We start from the raw sequence: 12,803 nt of genomic DNA, 5'->3' as shown, positions 1-12,803 counted from the left end.
TGAGCGGCCTGAACTGTGGTGCCTTCTGCTCCGTGCCACGTCTACTTGTAACCTCTGGCACTGAAAAATGCAGTCTAAATTTAAAGCAGTTTTGCATCAGAAGATGCGGGTGCATGCTAGCTTCCCTGGTTGTTAAATACCATACGAGCAGGTCAATATTATTTTTGGTTTCCTGAACCTGTAGCCTGCATTGCTAAAAAGCAAGTCCAGTATTTCTATTCAAGCCAGTGTAATTAAAGACAGTTATTTGTCCACCATCCCAGAAGAATGTCCACAGGTAGCTCAAGCTGGGATATGCACCTCTGCCAGGGTGCTACAGCCTAGAGTGAAGTAGCTGCTCACTAACCTCCAGCCCCGTTTGCTTTCCATGATGATGTTGTCAGGAGAAGCATTAATGCCCTATCTATGGTTCCATGTCAAGAGACTCAGGCTCCCCAGGTTCACTTACATCTGTTTTACTGTCAGCCCAAGTGTAAGTCCTTACCAGCAGACATGCTCCCACATGCTGCCTCTCCAGTGTGTGCCAATCTCTTGCACACGCACTGGACTGAAGCACTGAGCCAGCTGCAAACTACCCCAGCATCACAAGGGAGTAATCCTTAGCTGCAATTTTATGTAAACGCATGGCTGGCTTAAAACGTCGCTGTCACACAGAACTCTGCTGTCTCTACCCTTCTCCTATCCATTGGTTTCCCTCTTTGGAGGAACATATGCTGCCACACCAGGTGCCAGATAGAGGGAAATAAAATGCTTGTTTCAATGTAGATCACTTGCATATTCAAAGCAATATGCAAACACAAGCCAGTCCTTATTACTATGTCCTTCTTAATACATATACATAAGATGACTCAGTTTTAGGTATTTGTAGCATGGCTGAAAGATGTATCTGGAAATATATCTTCCTCACCTTTATTAAAGCTGTTTTTCAACACAACTGTCAATACAAATGTCCTGAAGTTGGTCTCATTGATTAAATATTATGATTGAACATGTAGAAGAGTTCAACTAATCATATGTTTAGAAAAACAAGGTCTTTGCACTCTGAATAAATATTTTCAGTTTTGTATTGTTAATCCTGTGAGAGTATTACATATTCTAGTCCCATGTGGCATTATCTTTACGCAACAGAAGGATTTATTCCCTTATAACAACACCCCCGGTGTAAACAGAAATCTTGGGTTCACAAAGGAGAGATGTTTTTCCAGTAGGATTCATCCCTGCATTTGTTTCTGGAAAACCTCAGTACTGAGTTAGAAATCTGTGTGAGTGAAACAGCTCTCAGCAGATCCTGCTCCAAGGCCCTGTCCCCTTTTGGAGCTGAGCAATGCCCAGACACATCCCAGCAATGTCTGAAGCAGAGGGTGGTTTTTTTAGGTAACACATTGCCACCTAGCAGTACTTAACAGAAGCAGCACAGACCTGACCTACAGTTCCATAAACAGTTTGCCTCACTTTTGCTTTTATTGCATTGTGTCATATACAATGTCATGATTAGAAATAGCGTATACTCGGAGTGCAAAATGGGGTCTGTAGGAAAATGAGCAGATGAATTGGTTCCTGTTTGAAAACAGACGCTAAAGACTTCTTACGTGTCATAACTCTCAGCAGGATGATGACACTACTTCCTGCATCTTTGGCTGTATAATAAGAAAAAAAAAACAAACCAAAAACAAAAACCCAAACACCCCCAAAACCAACAAAACAACCCACAATCCCACAAAGTTTCTTGTTCTTATTAATACAAATAATCCCACTTATTTCAATAACACTTTCTCCTTGCATTGCTAAAGCTGTACTGCCCTAGGAGAGTCGGGTCACCACCTGAATTATTTAGCACGTTCTCATTCCCTATCTGTGACCCAGAAGCTGACAGTGGTGTACTGACTAAGAGAGCAACACTTAACTCTTGGATCCAAGGCCGCCAGACTGAAATATTGAATTCCAATAGACACAGAGCTCCCTGGCTCTATTTTACGAACTCCTTAAGGAGACATGGAGCAAACTGATGACTGGTCCAGGCTTAGATCTCAGGGATTATTGGATACTAACCAACACATAACCCCACAGTCAGTTCATAAAGAGTCCCCTGACTGTGATTTTTCGGAGGCAAATATAGTCAGCCCTGTGTGGAAATGTGACAGGTTAAAGGACGGCCTAATGCATACTCCAAAAAATAGATCTACAGAAAAAGATGCAGATACCAGCATTCTATTTCTAAATTTCTGAAATCTTTCAAAAATTTAGGTTTCTGGATACAAAATCATGATATTCTGTTTTTCCTCATAGGCTAGCCCTGGAGGCTCCCAAACCCCGTCAGTGCCTGGCAGCTTTAATTCATGGGAAGAGGCAATTTATATAAGGCTGACTAACAAGACTGCCACCCCAGCTGTCTCTCCTGTCCCCACTGCAGATATGTGAAATACCCCTGAGCTGCTTCAGCTTTCTAAATGCAGTCCAGCATGCCAAGTTAAATTTGGTGTGATTTCATTAGGCAGAAGCTGGCTGGGGACAGGGTAGTCACTGTGTGTACCTCAGGACTGCAACCTCATCAGGCACTCATCTTCCCATCCACTTCCTGAATCAAAGCTACCAGGACATGGGACTGAGGTTATTTCCCACACAATATTTGGCCTTTAGAAATGTCCACAAAGGGCTCAGCTCTTCCCAGGTAGCTCATACCCATCTTACCATGATATGTTGATTTTATGTTCTCTGTGTTGGGCCTGGAGAGAACCACCAGAGCTGACCCTGGGCTCCAATAAGACATAGCTGGAAGAAGAGGCAAAGAAATATGCACCTCTGTAGCGCAGCATAGGAAGTGTTGTGTCATCCAGGCAGGCTAAATGCTCTTTTCTATCCAAGCAAAGCAGCTAATTACTATGGGGAAGGTGGTCAGTTCATCAGGCTGCAGTATATGCTTGAAAAGCTGAGGGGAAGGAGCCCAGGCTCCCAAGCCAAAATGTTTCACTTTGTATAACATAATGAAGTATTCATCAGGTTGGAGAGCAGGAAAGAGATTCGGCATTGCCACATTGCCAAAGCTGGGTGTTTGGTCACGCTCTCAGTGACCCAGTAGATACTGCTGTACTACATTAATAGCTACTTGATTATTGCATACCATATAGAACAGTTTGAATAGGTAATGTAAAGCATGTTCTTTATTTGTAAAGTCCTCTTTACAAATAAAGAGGTTACAGCTCACCTCTAGAAGAGTGGGCTCAGCCCAGCCAAAAGGACCAGAAGGCCCATGCCACATGGTACCACCTTTTCCTTTAGCAGCACTGTTATTTGATTAGACATTAATTTTCTAGAAGGAAATGTACACAGTACAAAAATATTCTCATGTGTGATTTACCTTCCTACACAATATAAGATTTGATTTCACAAGGCTGCTCTATTTACAGTACAGCTTAAAATACCAGCTCATCTCCCCTGTGGGGTAGTGATCCTACACTACTTCCTCCCCCTTCTTGGGAGTGAGGGCTAAGGGCGACTGCACAGTGGGCCAGTTGAGCTGCGCAGCTCACTGTGTTGAGCTGTGCAGCTCACTGTGTTGAGCTTAAGCACAACTAGTTTGGTTTTGATTCCAGGGCTAAGGAACTAAAACAGTCTGGCTTGCTACCAGGTCAGCCTCAAGGATGCAAAACAGGGAAAATAAGACAGATAGGAGGAAGTCCATCCCAGTTGACCAGCACAGAGCTATCAAACAGGCTCGACTGTAGTCTATTCCTGGCTCTCTATGGTGCTCAGGGCATTGCCAGTTTGAGGAGAGGGAGTGGGTTAAAAATATGTGGCCCAGGGCAAACCTGAGAGATGCATGAGTATGTGCCCCACTTTTGAAGAAGCAGCCAGTCACTGGGTCAAGCTAATGGTACTGGAAAACTCCACCTTAAATCCCCTTGAAGATCTGGCTGTGTTTCCTCCCTCTTTCTCAGTTCTCTGTTTCCACTCTATGCTGTAAAACTTTCAGAAAAAAAAGGCATCGTGCCTTTTTTTCAAGAGCATTTGAATCACAGAGAAGTAGGCCAGGTGATAATTGCACAGCACATTGTAGTGCTGCTTAAATGTCAGCTGTTAATTAAAGCCTCTCCTGAAAATGGGCCATTAATTAGGGCAAATGCAGTCATTCTGTATGGATTCTGACAACCAGTGAGTAAAAGCATCTTTTCAACATTGGCATTGGAATTATTTCTATTTGTCTGAGGTGTGTTTACTATTGAAATAAAAACAACTAAAAAAAAAGTATAACTCCCTGAACTTACTGTTCTTTCTTTCAAAGAGAGTTTAAATTAAATATTCTGGCAAAAGAATATTCATGCACACACAGATTATGGAACATTTCAGTATTAGGTCCAGATGTCTCTAGCAGTTGTATAACATTGGTAGGAATGCTTAAATGCTGTAGATAATAAAATACAGCTCTGACCTACAAAAACAGCCTGTTGTGGCACTTCACTCATGCCTTCCTGTTCTTAAGAAAAAGATAGATATATATATTATATATGCATGAATAATGTTACACAGACAGAAAAATATTTGCTAAATTATGGCCAGAAAGTGAGGCTTGTGTTTCCTTTGAAACATTCCTAAACCACCGTGAATTATTAGGGAGAATCATAACATTGATAAAGATCTAAGTGTTCCAGACTAAAGATATATATATCTTTACATCTATATATATCTTTATATATATATCTTTATATATATATATATATATATATATATATGAGCCTTGCAGCTTAACCATCTTGCTTTCTTCCTCTTTGGCCTGGATTCAGCAAAGCAACTAAGCCACTAAATACTCCCATGGATTTTGGTGACACATAAGCAGTTGGTGGAACCAGGTCCACTCTGCCTGCCAAAACATATTCCTTCACAGAATTACAGAATGGTTTGGGTCGTAAAGGACCTTAAAGATCTCCCAGTTCCAACCCACCTGCCATGGGCAGGGTCACCTTTAGCTAGACCATGTTGCTCAAAGCCCCATCCAACCTGTCCTTGAACACTACCAGGGATGGGGCAGCCACAGCTTCTTGCTCAACCTGTGCCAGTGCTTCACCACCCTCACAGTAAAGAATTTCTTCCTTATGTCTAATTTAATCTCCCCTCTGTCAGTTTAAAGCCATTCGCCCTTGTCCTATCCTTACTGCCCTCTCCAGATTTCTCATAGCCCCCCTTTAGGTACTGGAAGGCTGCTCTAAGGTTTCCCCAGAGTCTTCTCCAGGCTGAACAACCCCAAATCTCTCAGCCTGTCTTCACAGGAGAGGTGCTCCAGCCCCCTGATCATCTTTGTGCCTCTCCTCTGGACCCATTTCAACAGGTGCATGTCTTTCTTATGTAGGGGGGGCCCAGAGCTGGATGTAATACTCCAAGTGGGGTCTCATTAGGTTGGAGTATTAGAGATTGGGGAAGAACAGTTCCAGTTGTTCTCAGTAGCTGTAATGTGAAAATATCATGCCTAGATACCTATGTGGAAGGTCTATCTGTGAGAAACTACACAGAGATCTTGCCTGAAGGTTTCACCAATCACCACATTTATGGCAAGATCTTCCTCTACAAAGCAGCCAAATTGCTGCAGCTAAAGCAAAGAAGTCCTCAATTTGGGACTGAGCTTTTGAAATTCGGCCATCAAGGAGAAATTACACCCTGCCTGCCACTCCCTGGACCCTGTGGTCATGGGTTGCAGAAATGCTAAATCAATGCTGGTTTTTGTCTACTTACCTGGTAGCACCTCCCCTTTTCATGTGAAGAGTTAATAAGTGGATCTGGGTGAAATGGCAAACACTGATGCAATGTGAGCTTTGTTTATAAATAGAACTGGAATATATTTAGGTGGTTTTTTTCTTTTCTTTTTTTTTTTTTCTTTTTAAGGTAGCGTTACTCCCTGCTATCATCTGCCTTTTCATCGTTTCTCTTCCATCTTTTCTGGCCATCACTATTTTTTTTGCTCAGAATATTTTTCTAGCTCACACCTTACAGAGAAAAAGGAAATTGTGAGAATTAAGTGGTGGTGGGAGCTGCAGAGCATTCCTCTTTGAAAGCAGAGATGGTTTTACTTTTCTGAAGTAGGTGTTTTGTAAGTGTGTCACTTTGACAGCTGAAATAATTCAAAAGATGGATAATGAGGTTCTCTACTGGGCAGGGGCAGAGCAGCCTGCTGAATCCAGTGACCTGGGGTTCATCAGGAGTGATGGACTTGACTTTACATGGGAAAGCTGGTCAGCTTAGAGTTTATCTTGTGGTAGACCACACAAAGTAGAATCGCAAAGTGCATAAAAATACTGTAATGGTAAAAGTGGAAATTAATAAAAAGAAACTTCTTACTGTCACCAGAGATTTCATGGTATATATATATATAAATATAACCAGCCCACCATGACAATAAATGGCATAAAGAACACTTCATAGATTTTATCATCTCTCTTTACTGGCTTTCATATACATGTGAATAAAATAGGATTAAAAATATTAACAAAAAGCTTGAATCTTCACAGACTGCTTTTCTGTCTGCTTAAACAACTAATATACCAAGTACAATATGCAACCAATGTACAAAGTAATATATCAAGAAAACAAATTTTACAAGCTTTTAACTGCTGAATCAGGTGAATAAATCACAATTAATTATTTAATATATTTATTTTAATACTGCTATATAGTGATGAGGTACTATGTCACCATTTCCAAAAGTGTTAAGGGTTAATGTTAGCTTTCCTTCCACACTGGTCAGCCAGGCATTACTGGGTGGCTGAGTCAGTCAGCTCAGAGGGTAGCTGGGCCCCGTGTGCGCGCATACCTCCTGGTGCAGTGCTGAGCACAGACCTCAGTGTAGTTTCACAGGAAGGCACAGGAGCAACATGGGCTGGCTGAGGGGGATGCTCTGCTCATGGGGTTGGGATGACATCTTTGCTGAGAGCAAAGAACCTGGACAGCCTCATTGATGAAGACAAGGGGACAAGGGGCACTTCCTGCCTTTCCACTCACCTCCCCTTCTCCTCCTGCAGAATGATAGATGGGTGGCTAGACAGACGTCCTTTATAAAGTGTTTTGTAACACTAGGTATTGGTATTATTATTCATTAAATGTGATCAATCAGACATTTTTGGCCGTATATATTTTAGCAGCTTCTAATCTGGCATGCTCTGCAGTGTTCCATTTTCTGTTTCCTCATCTGAGCAGGAAGAGTTGGGTAGGGAGCATAATCACAGCTCTAAAAAACCCGCATCTGCAAATGGAAATAACAGAAATGAATCTTCTTACAGACTCTGCACAAAGATGCTGCACAGGGAATTAGCTTCATCTCAAGCCTATTTAACCTAGGTGGTTGGTTAAAATCCTGTCTGGGACTTGACACTCAGCCTTTCTGCAACTTTTTGGAGCCTCAGAGCAGCTGCTGTGCTGTGTCATTGTAGGAGGATGGGACACACAGGGTAAAAGTGAACTAGGAAATTTACCAGGATGCAGTGCATGAGAAAGGCTCTGTTGATCACACGCCAACTCACAGCAAGGGTAGACACCCTTGTAAGTAGCATCAGTGCCCACATGTATAAACGCCGTTACCACATCACTCTTCCTTTGTTGCTCTCCATTGCATCACAGCCATTTGCCAAAGAGCTAGAACAACACATTCTTACCAGTAGAAGTGAGGTCAAAGGATAGCCTGAGGTGCATGTGATGCACGTCTTTGAGAGGAAGGTGGGAGAAATGTTCCAAAAGAAACTTGGTGGTAGCCAGCTAATCCCAACTCTTGGAGGGCTCCAGTGTCACTGACTTGTGGGTCCTTGCAGTGGCTCCTGGATCCTACTATGACCCAGATTCATTCAGAACCAGGAGCTGAGACACTGCTTCAGGTAAGATAAAGGCTTAGAACAGATAAAGGTTTTTTCCATGCAATAATTAAAAATCTGTCCTGCTATAGTTAGTAAAGTCTTTGCCAATGAAAGTTATTAATGTGTAAGAATAAGCTCTTCCATACTAGAAGCTGGAAGGAGGGCTTTTTGGCCTAGGAACATTTATTTCAGTAGACCTTCCTTTCAGGATTCTTTTTTTGTCAAATAAAAAGTAGAAAATACTAGACGTTATTCTCCGGAGTTTTCTCTGCAATAACTACCATTTGAGTTCATTCTTCTTCCTACCCTGCCCTGCCACCACAAAAGAACCTGGGACTTTTCAGGTCCCTTATATACTATTGTGCCTCTACTCTGCCACATTGCTTTTGAAGCACAATCAATACTGTTTTAAAGACCACTGAAATTCCATCTTAATTTACTAAATCATAATGCCATTTGGGGCTGTATGCTGAGAGAAGACAATGGACCACAGCAAGACCAGTATTCACTACTCCCTGTACTCCAAGCCCAGGAGACTCAGTGTTGTGATTGACTGGACAGTATTTTCTGTAAGCCAGAAAAACAAGATGTACTTTCCAATGGATGTGTGCCTGCCTGGTGGCTCACCTAGCTCCTTTGCAACAGCCCAATGTTTTCCATAGGACACCCCAAGGCAGAGGCAACACACCCCAGCATGTGTGCTGGCTAGCTGCCAGAGCAGGGGATGACTACTGCCAGAAAGAGGGAGTAATGGTTGCTTTGCTTAACTTTCCCCTGAAGGAGAATTCATTTGAGTCTGCTGATTTACATTAAGCTCATTTACATGAAACTTTAGAGAATCTGAATACATATGAGACCTGGAGACCTCTGCCAGACTTTGCTAACTTAAGCAAAGGATTGAGAAACTGTAAGGAAGTGCAGACTGACTGATATGCAGACAGCATAATCTCATAAAAATAATGTTCAGGCTAAAAATCATAGTCATAAATGTAATATTTACACATACATTGTGTTTCTTATCTGGATTCTTTGGAGTCATTATGATAATTTGAATCATTTTTGAGACTGCTAAAGAAGGACTAAAAATGAACTTTAAAAATTAAAAATGGATCTTCTCACATAATTATTCAAGTTATGTTTGGAAATTTAAACTGGCAAAATTCCTTGGAAATAAAGTCATTGGGTAGGTAGGTAAGGGTAAGTGCACATTAGATTTTGCCTACCTCTACCAGATGCTGTAGGTTCAGGGAAGTCCTGGTGGTCAAGCACCTTCTTCCCCATGTTACAGGTAAGGAATTTCACTGGAAAAGGTTTCTTTCATCTGACATCCTCCCTGGCAGCCCCTGCATCTGCCATCATGCAGTCCCGTAGAGGGACAAATGCCACAGGCGCCAGGGCTTCCTGCTTGCAGTAGTTGGCACTATGGGGGTAGGCCAGCAGCAGGGATAGACAAGCAATGTGAAAGAAAGGGAAGCTTTGGAGTACGACAGATCACCTGGGGTAGAAACTTACTTTACATGGTTTTGCTCCATTTCTGACCACTGTGTTTATGATTTAATTATGACATTGTTTTTTCTCCTGGCTCCTGCAGTAAAGGAGGTTTGTCTGCCTTTGCTTACAGAAAAAAGCTTTTGTAAGACTCCACCTGGCCAAAAGGCTGTTGCTAGTCTTAGTGCTTCAGCAAGTGAACGCAAATTGTCAGATTACCTGCTTACACCACCCTCTGAACATACATGGATTTACATACATGGATTTGTATATGTTACTTGTTTAAAGCATAGTAACATCAGAGCTAATTATGATGCAGCAAGAGAATCAAGGCCAAAGAATGGGGTTCATTAACACCTCTTGGTATGTGCTGGATTGGACTACAGACTTGTGTTCTTAATGTGCTAGCCTGAATGACCACTAACGGTGGCTGAGGGATTACAGACTTTGCATTAATAGTTTCCCCACATTTGATAGCAGTGCTGCTGCAGTTTCTGTAGTACCCTACCTTCCTCTAGGAGCTTATTCCTAAACCAAGCCTCTTCCATCATGTTGACACAAGGGCTTGTGTAACCAGATCATGAACCAAATCAATAGTTTTTGACTGAAGCCAAGGAAAAGCAAGTTGACTCTCAGACAGATAAATTCTTATCTAATCCATTGCGTGACTGTACAAGAAGTTGTGCCAGGCATAATGAAGGAAGGAAGTGCAGTGTAGGAGCAAGACACCAAGGTGAGAAGAATGACAGGGCCACTTCAGCAAGCTCTGCTGCAGAATGAATGTCCACAGAGCCATCACCCAGGCTGCTTTAGCAGGAACTAGTAATTCTGATTATTTTTGCCCAAATATTATCTCATGCTTCAATAAGATATAGAGAAACTAGTCCTTCTTGGGAGCCTGTCTGCCTTTGTAAAAATAAAATACTTTTCAACAATAATGCAATACCTCTGTTACAATGACACAACATAGCCAAGGCATATGTCTGAGCTATCATAACAGCTTTTTCAAAGGAATAAATATAGCATTTCCTGCTTTCTCCATTCCTCAGTATGTTAATGTCTTTTTGACATTTCATCTGCATCACCCTGTGCTCTGAGATCCCTTTCTGGATCCAGTCAGTCTGACACATGAAGCTGCATGCACCTTACAGCAGTTCACATTGGGAAAGCCTCCGCCTTTTCCTACACAGGCAATCAGATTCTAGCATCATTTCTGGTAAATGTAGCTTTCTTCTGACACTAGACTTACACACTTAAGGCCTGCATTAAATCATAGGACTGCATGCCTATCTGTCACCTGCAGGTGGAATGAGCTCATAGAAGAAATTTATTGTTATAACAAGATCATCTGCCCAAGATGTTCAGGGTTCCCTGGCACACTTCCCCAGGTTTTATAGCTCATGTGATATGGGTAGTCTGAGGACTGTAGCTGCCTTTTCTAGCTTTCCCAGAAACACAATAGCAATGCAGGAACCTATAACACTTAAGGCAGAGTGAAGTTTTCATCCCCTTGTAGTAATAACAATTATTATTTTCCAAGGGGGCTGCTCCCGTGTTCTTGCCTTATAAAGTCAAGACAGGAAGGAACAAGGAGCAAGACATTAATAACAATGGCAAGTTTATACAGTGAAGGCAGAAGAAAAGCGTCAGGAGAGTAACAATAAAAAGGAGGAGGGGAAGAAGATGAGTGAGGTGTTGTGCACAGAGAGCCTCACCAAGACAGGAGACAAATCTATTAACAAAGACGGTGTTGGCTGGTCAACACTTTTAATGTGAAGCAGAAGGATCTCTTGATGTGGCCATGTTTTTTGAGCTTTGCTGCTGCAAGGTTTGTGCTTCCAAGTAGACACTGTCTGTGTCATATATCAACGCTCAGGTGGTCATCCTTTCTGGGGTAGCTGTTTGACAGAGATCCTAACCTATTTACTTGGCGTGGGTGAGAAAACTGAGATGAATTTCTCTAGCGTGTAGCACGTCATTGTGACCCTGTTGGAGAAGAAATCAGGAAGCAATCTGTGGTGTAGATAGATAGATAAATAGATAGATACATAGATAGATACATGTGTATTTAGAAAAGAATTTGTCCAGTTCAATCTCACCATGCTCTGTGAACTAATGTTTTTTTTTTTATAATCTTGAGGTATGTACTCTACTTAACCTTGCCTCAGCATAAAACCAGAATGACAGTTTTAGCAGCAAGATAGCCCTTGTCTGAGACCTGCCTTTTGAGATAAGCTTGGATGCTGACTGCAGACACAGAATTCATGTCCAAACACATCCTTCATCCTTAGGCTCATGCGCTGCCCTGAGTTTCTAGAGGGAAATGAGATGAAGGGCTCCATTTAGTCCCAGGGACTCAAAAGTCACAGAAACAGTGTGATTCACAGCAGCATTTACCATGTGGCCTGATCTCAGACTCAGCCTACATTTCCCTGGGGTGGAATTGCCCCTTTGTTTCCCAGCAAGAGTTGCAGCAACCATAGCAGACATGGGAGGAGAGCCTGCAGCACAGCTTCCCACAGCTCCGAGGCCAGAAGCAGAGTCTATAAGCTCTGGTGCTCCTGCTGCTACCTGGGACAACCTGAGACCCGGGCTGTGGGGCAATGACAGGATTTGCTTTAAAACAAATAATGGAAGAGCTTCTGGTTGTGTCAGCATTTATTCCCAATTAAGCAATGTTATTAATAATTAACTTTAGTTGTATGCACTCCCAAAGTAACTGAGTGATACTTTAACAAAACAAAATGGAAATACAGTTTTCCTAGAATAATAAACCAATTCAAATTCCCTGTAGGGTTATACAAATGGTGAAACAAAATGTTTATAGCAGGAGAGATGAACTTAGGACACCATAGCTGGTGCTTTGATGAAGCTAATGGTACAAATCCAGGGAAGGCAACATAGCAATCGATATGCGTTTTAGTTTGATCTGGTATTCAGTAAACAGGCTTGACTTGAAGAAGGAAATAAAATGAAGCTTTGCATCTGAGGCGTACCTCAGAGTGGAGATTTCAGGAGCTGAAGCTTCTTGCTAGAAACATTTACTCATTTACTGATGTCTCCACCCAAGCTATGAGATTTGGTCACACTTTCTGCAGTGGGGATGCCTGGATAATAACACAGACAAGCAGATAATTACACCCTCAGATAGTGGTGGGGGTGAGCAGGCGAGGCAGACAGCCCACGCCTGCAGCACTTGTCTCCACCAGGGAGGCTCAGAGGAGCCACACTGAGTTTGTGCGTCACGTATGCCTTGGCTCAATTTTGTCATAAATCGCAGAATCAGCTAGGTTGTAAAGGACTTTTAGGATCATTCCCATGTCCACACCAAGAGGACATACTGGGAAGTACTTTCATGTAGCACTTACACCAGCATGGTGTGAACCAATATGAATCAGTTAATACCAGATGTTAAATTCTTCATGTTTTCACGTGGGAAAATAGACACCTATTTTTTAAGCACAGGGGTTGAGTAGGAAATTAATG

The sequence above is a fragment of the Neopsephotus bourkii genome, unplaced genomic scaffold (assembly GCF_033783945.1).
Source record: "Neopsephotus bourkii isolate Nb327-2 ecotype Australia unplaced genomic scaffold, CSIRO-AGI_Nbou_v1 NB_1765, whole genome shotgun sequence".
Classification (NCBI taxonomy): Eukaryota; Metazoa; Chordata; class Aves; order Psittaciformes; family Psittacidae; genus Neopsephotus; species Neopsephotus bourkii.
Note: the sequence above shows the minus strand (reverse complement) of the source record.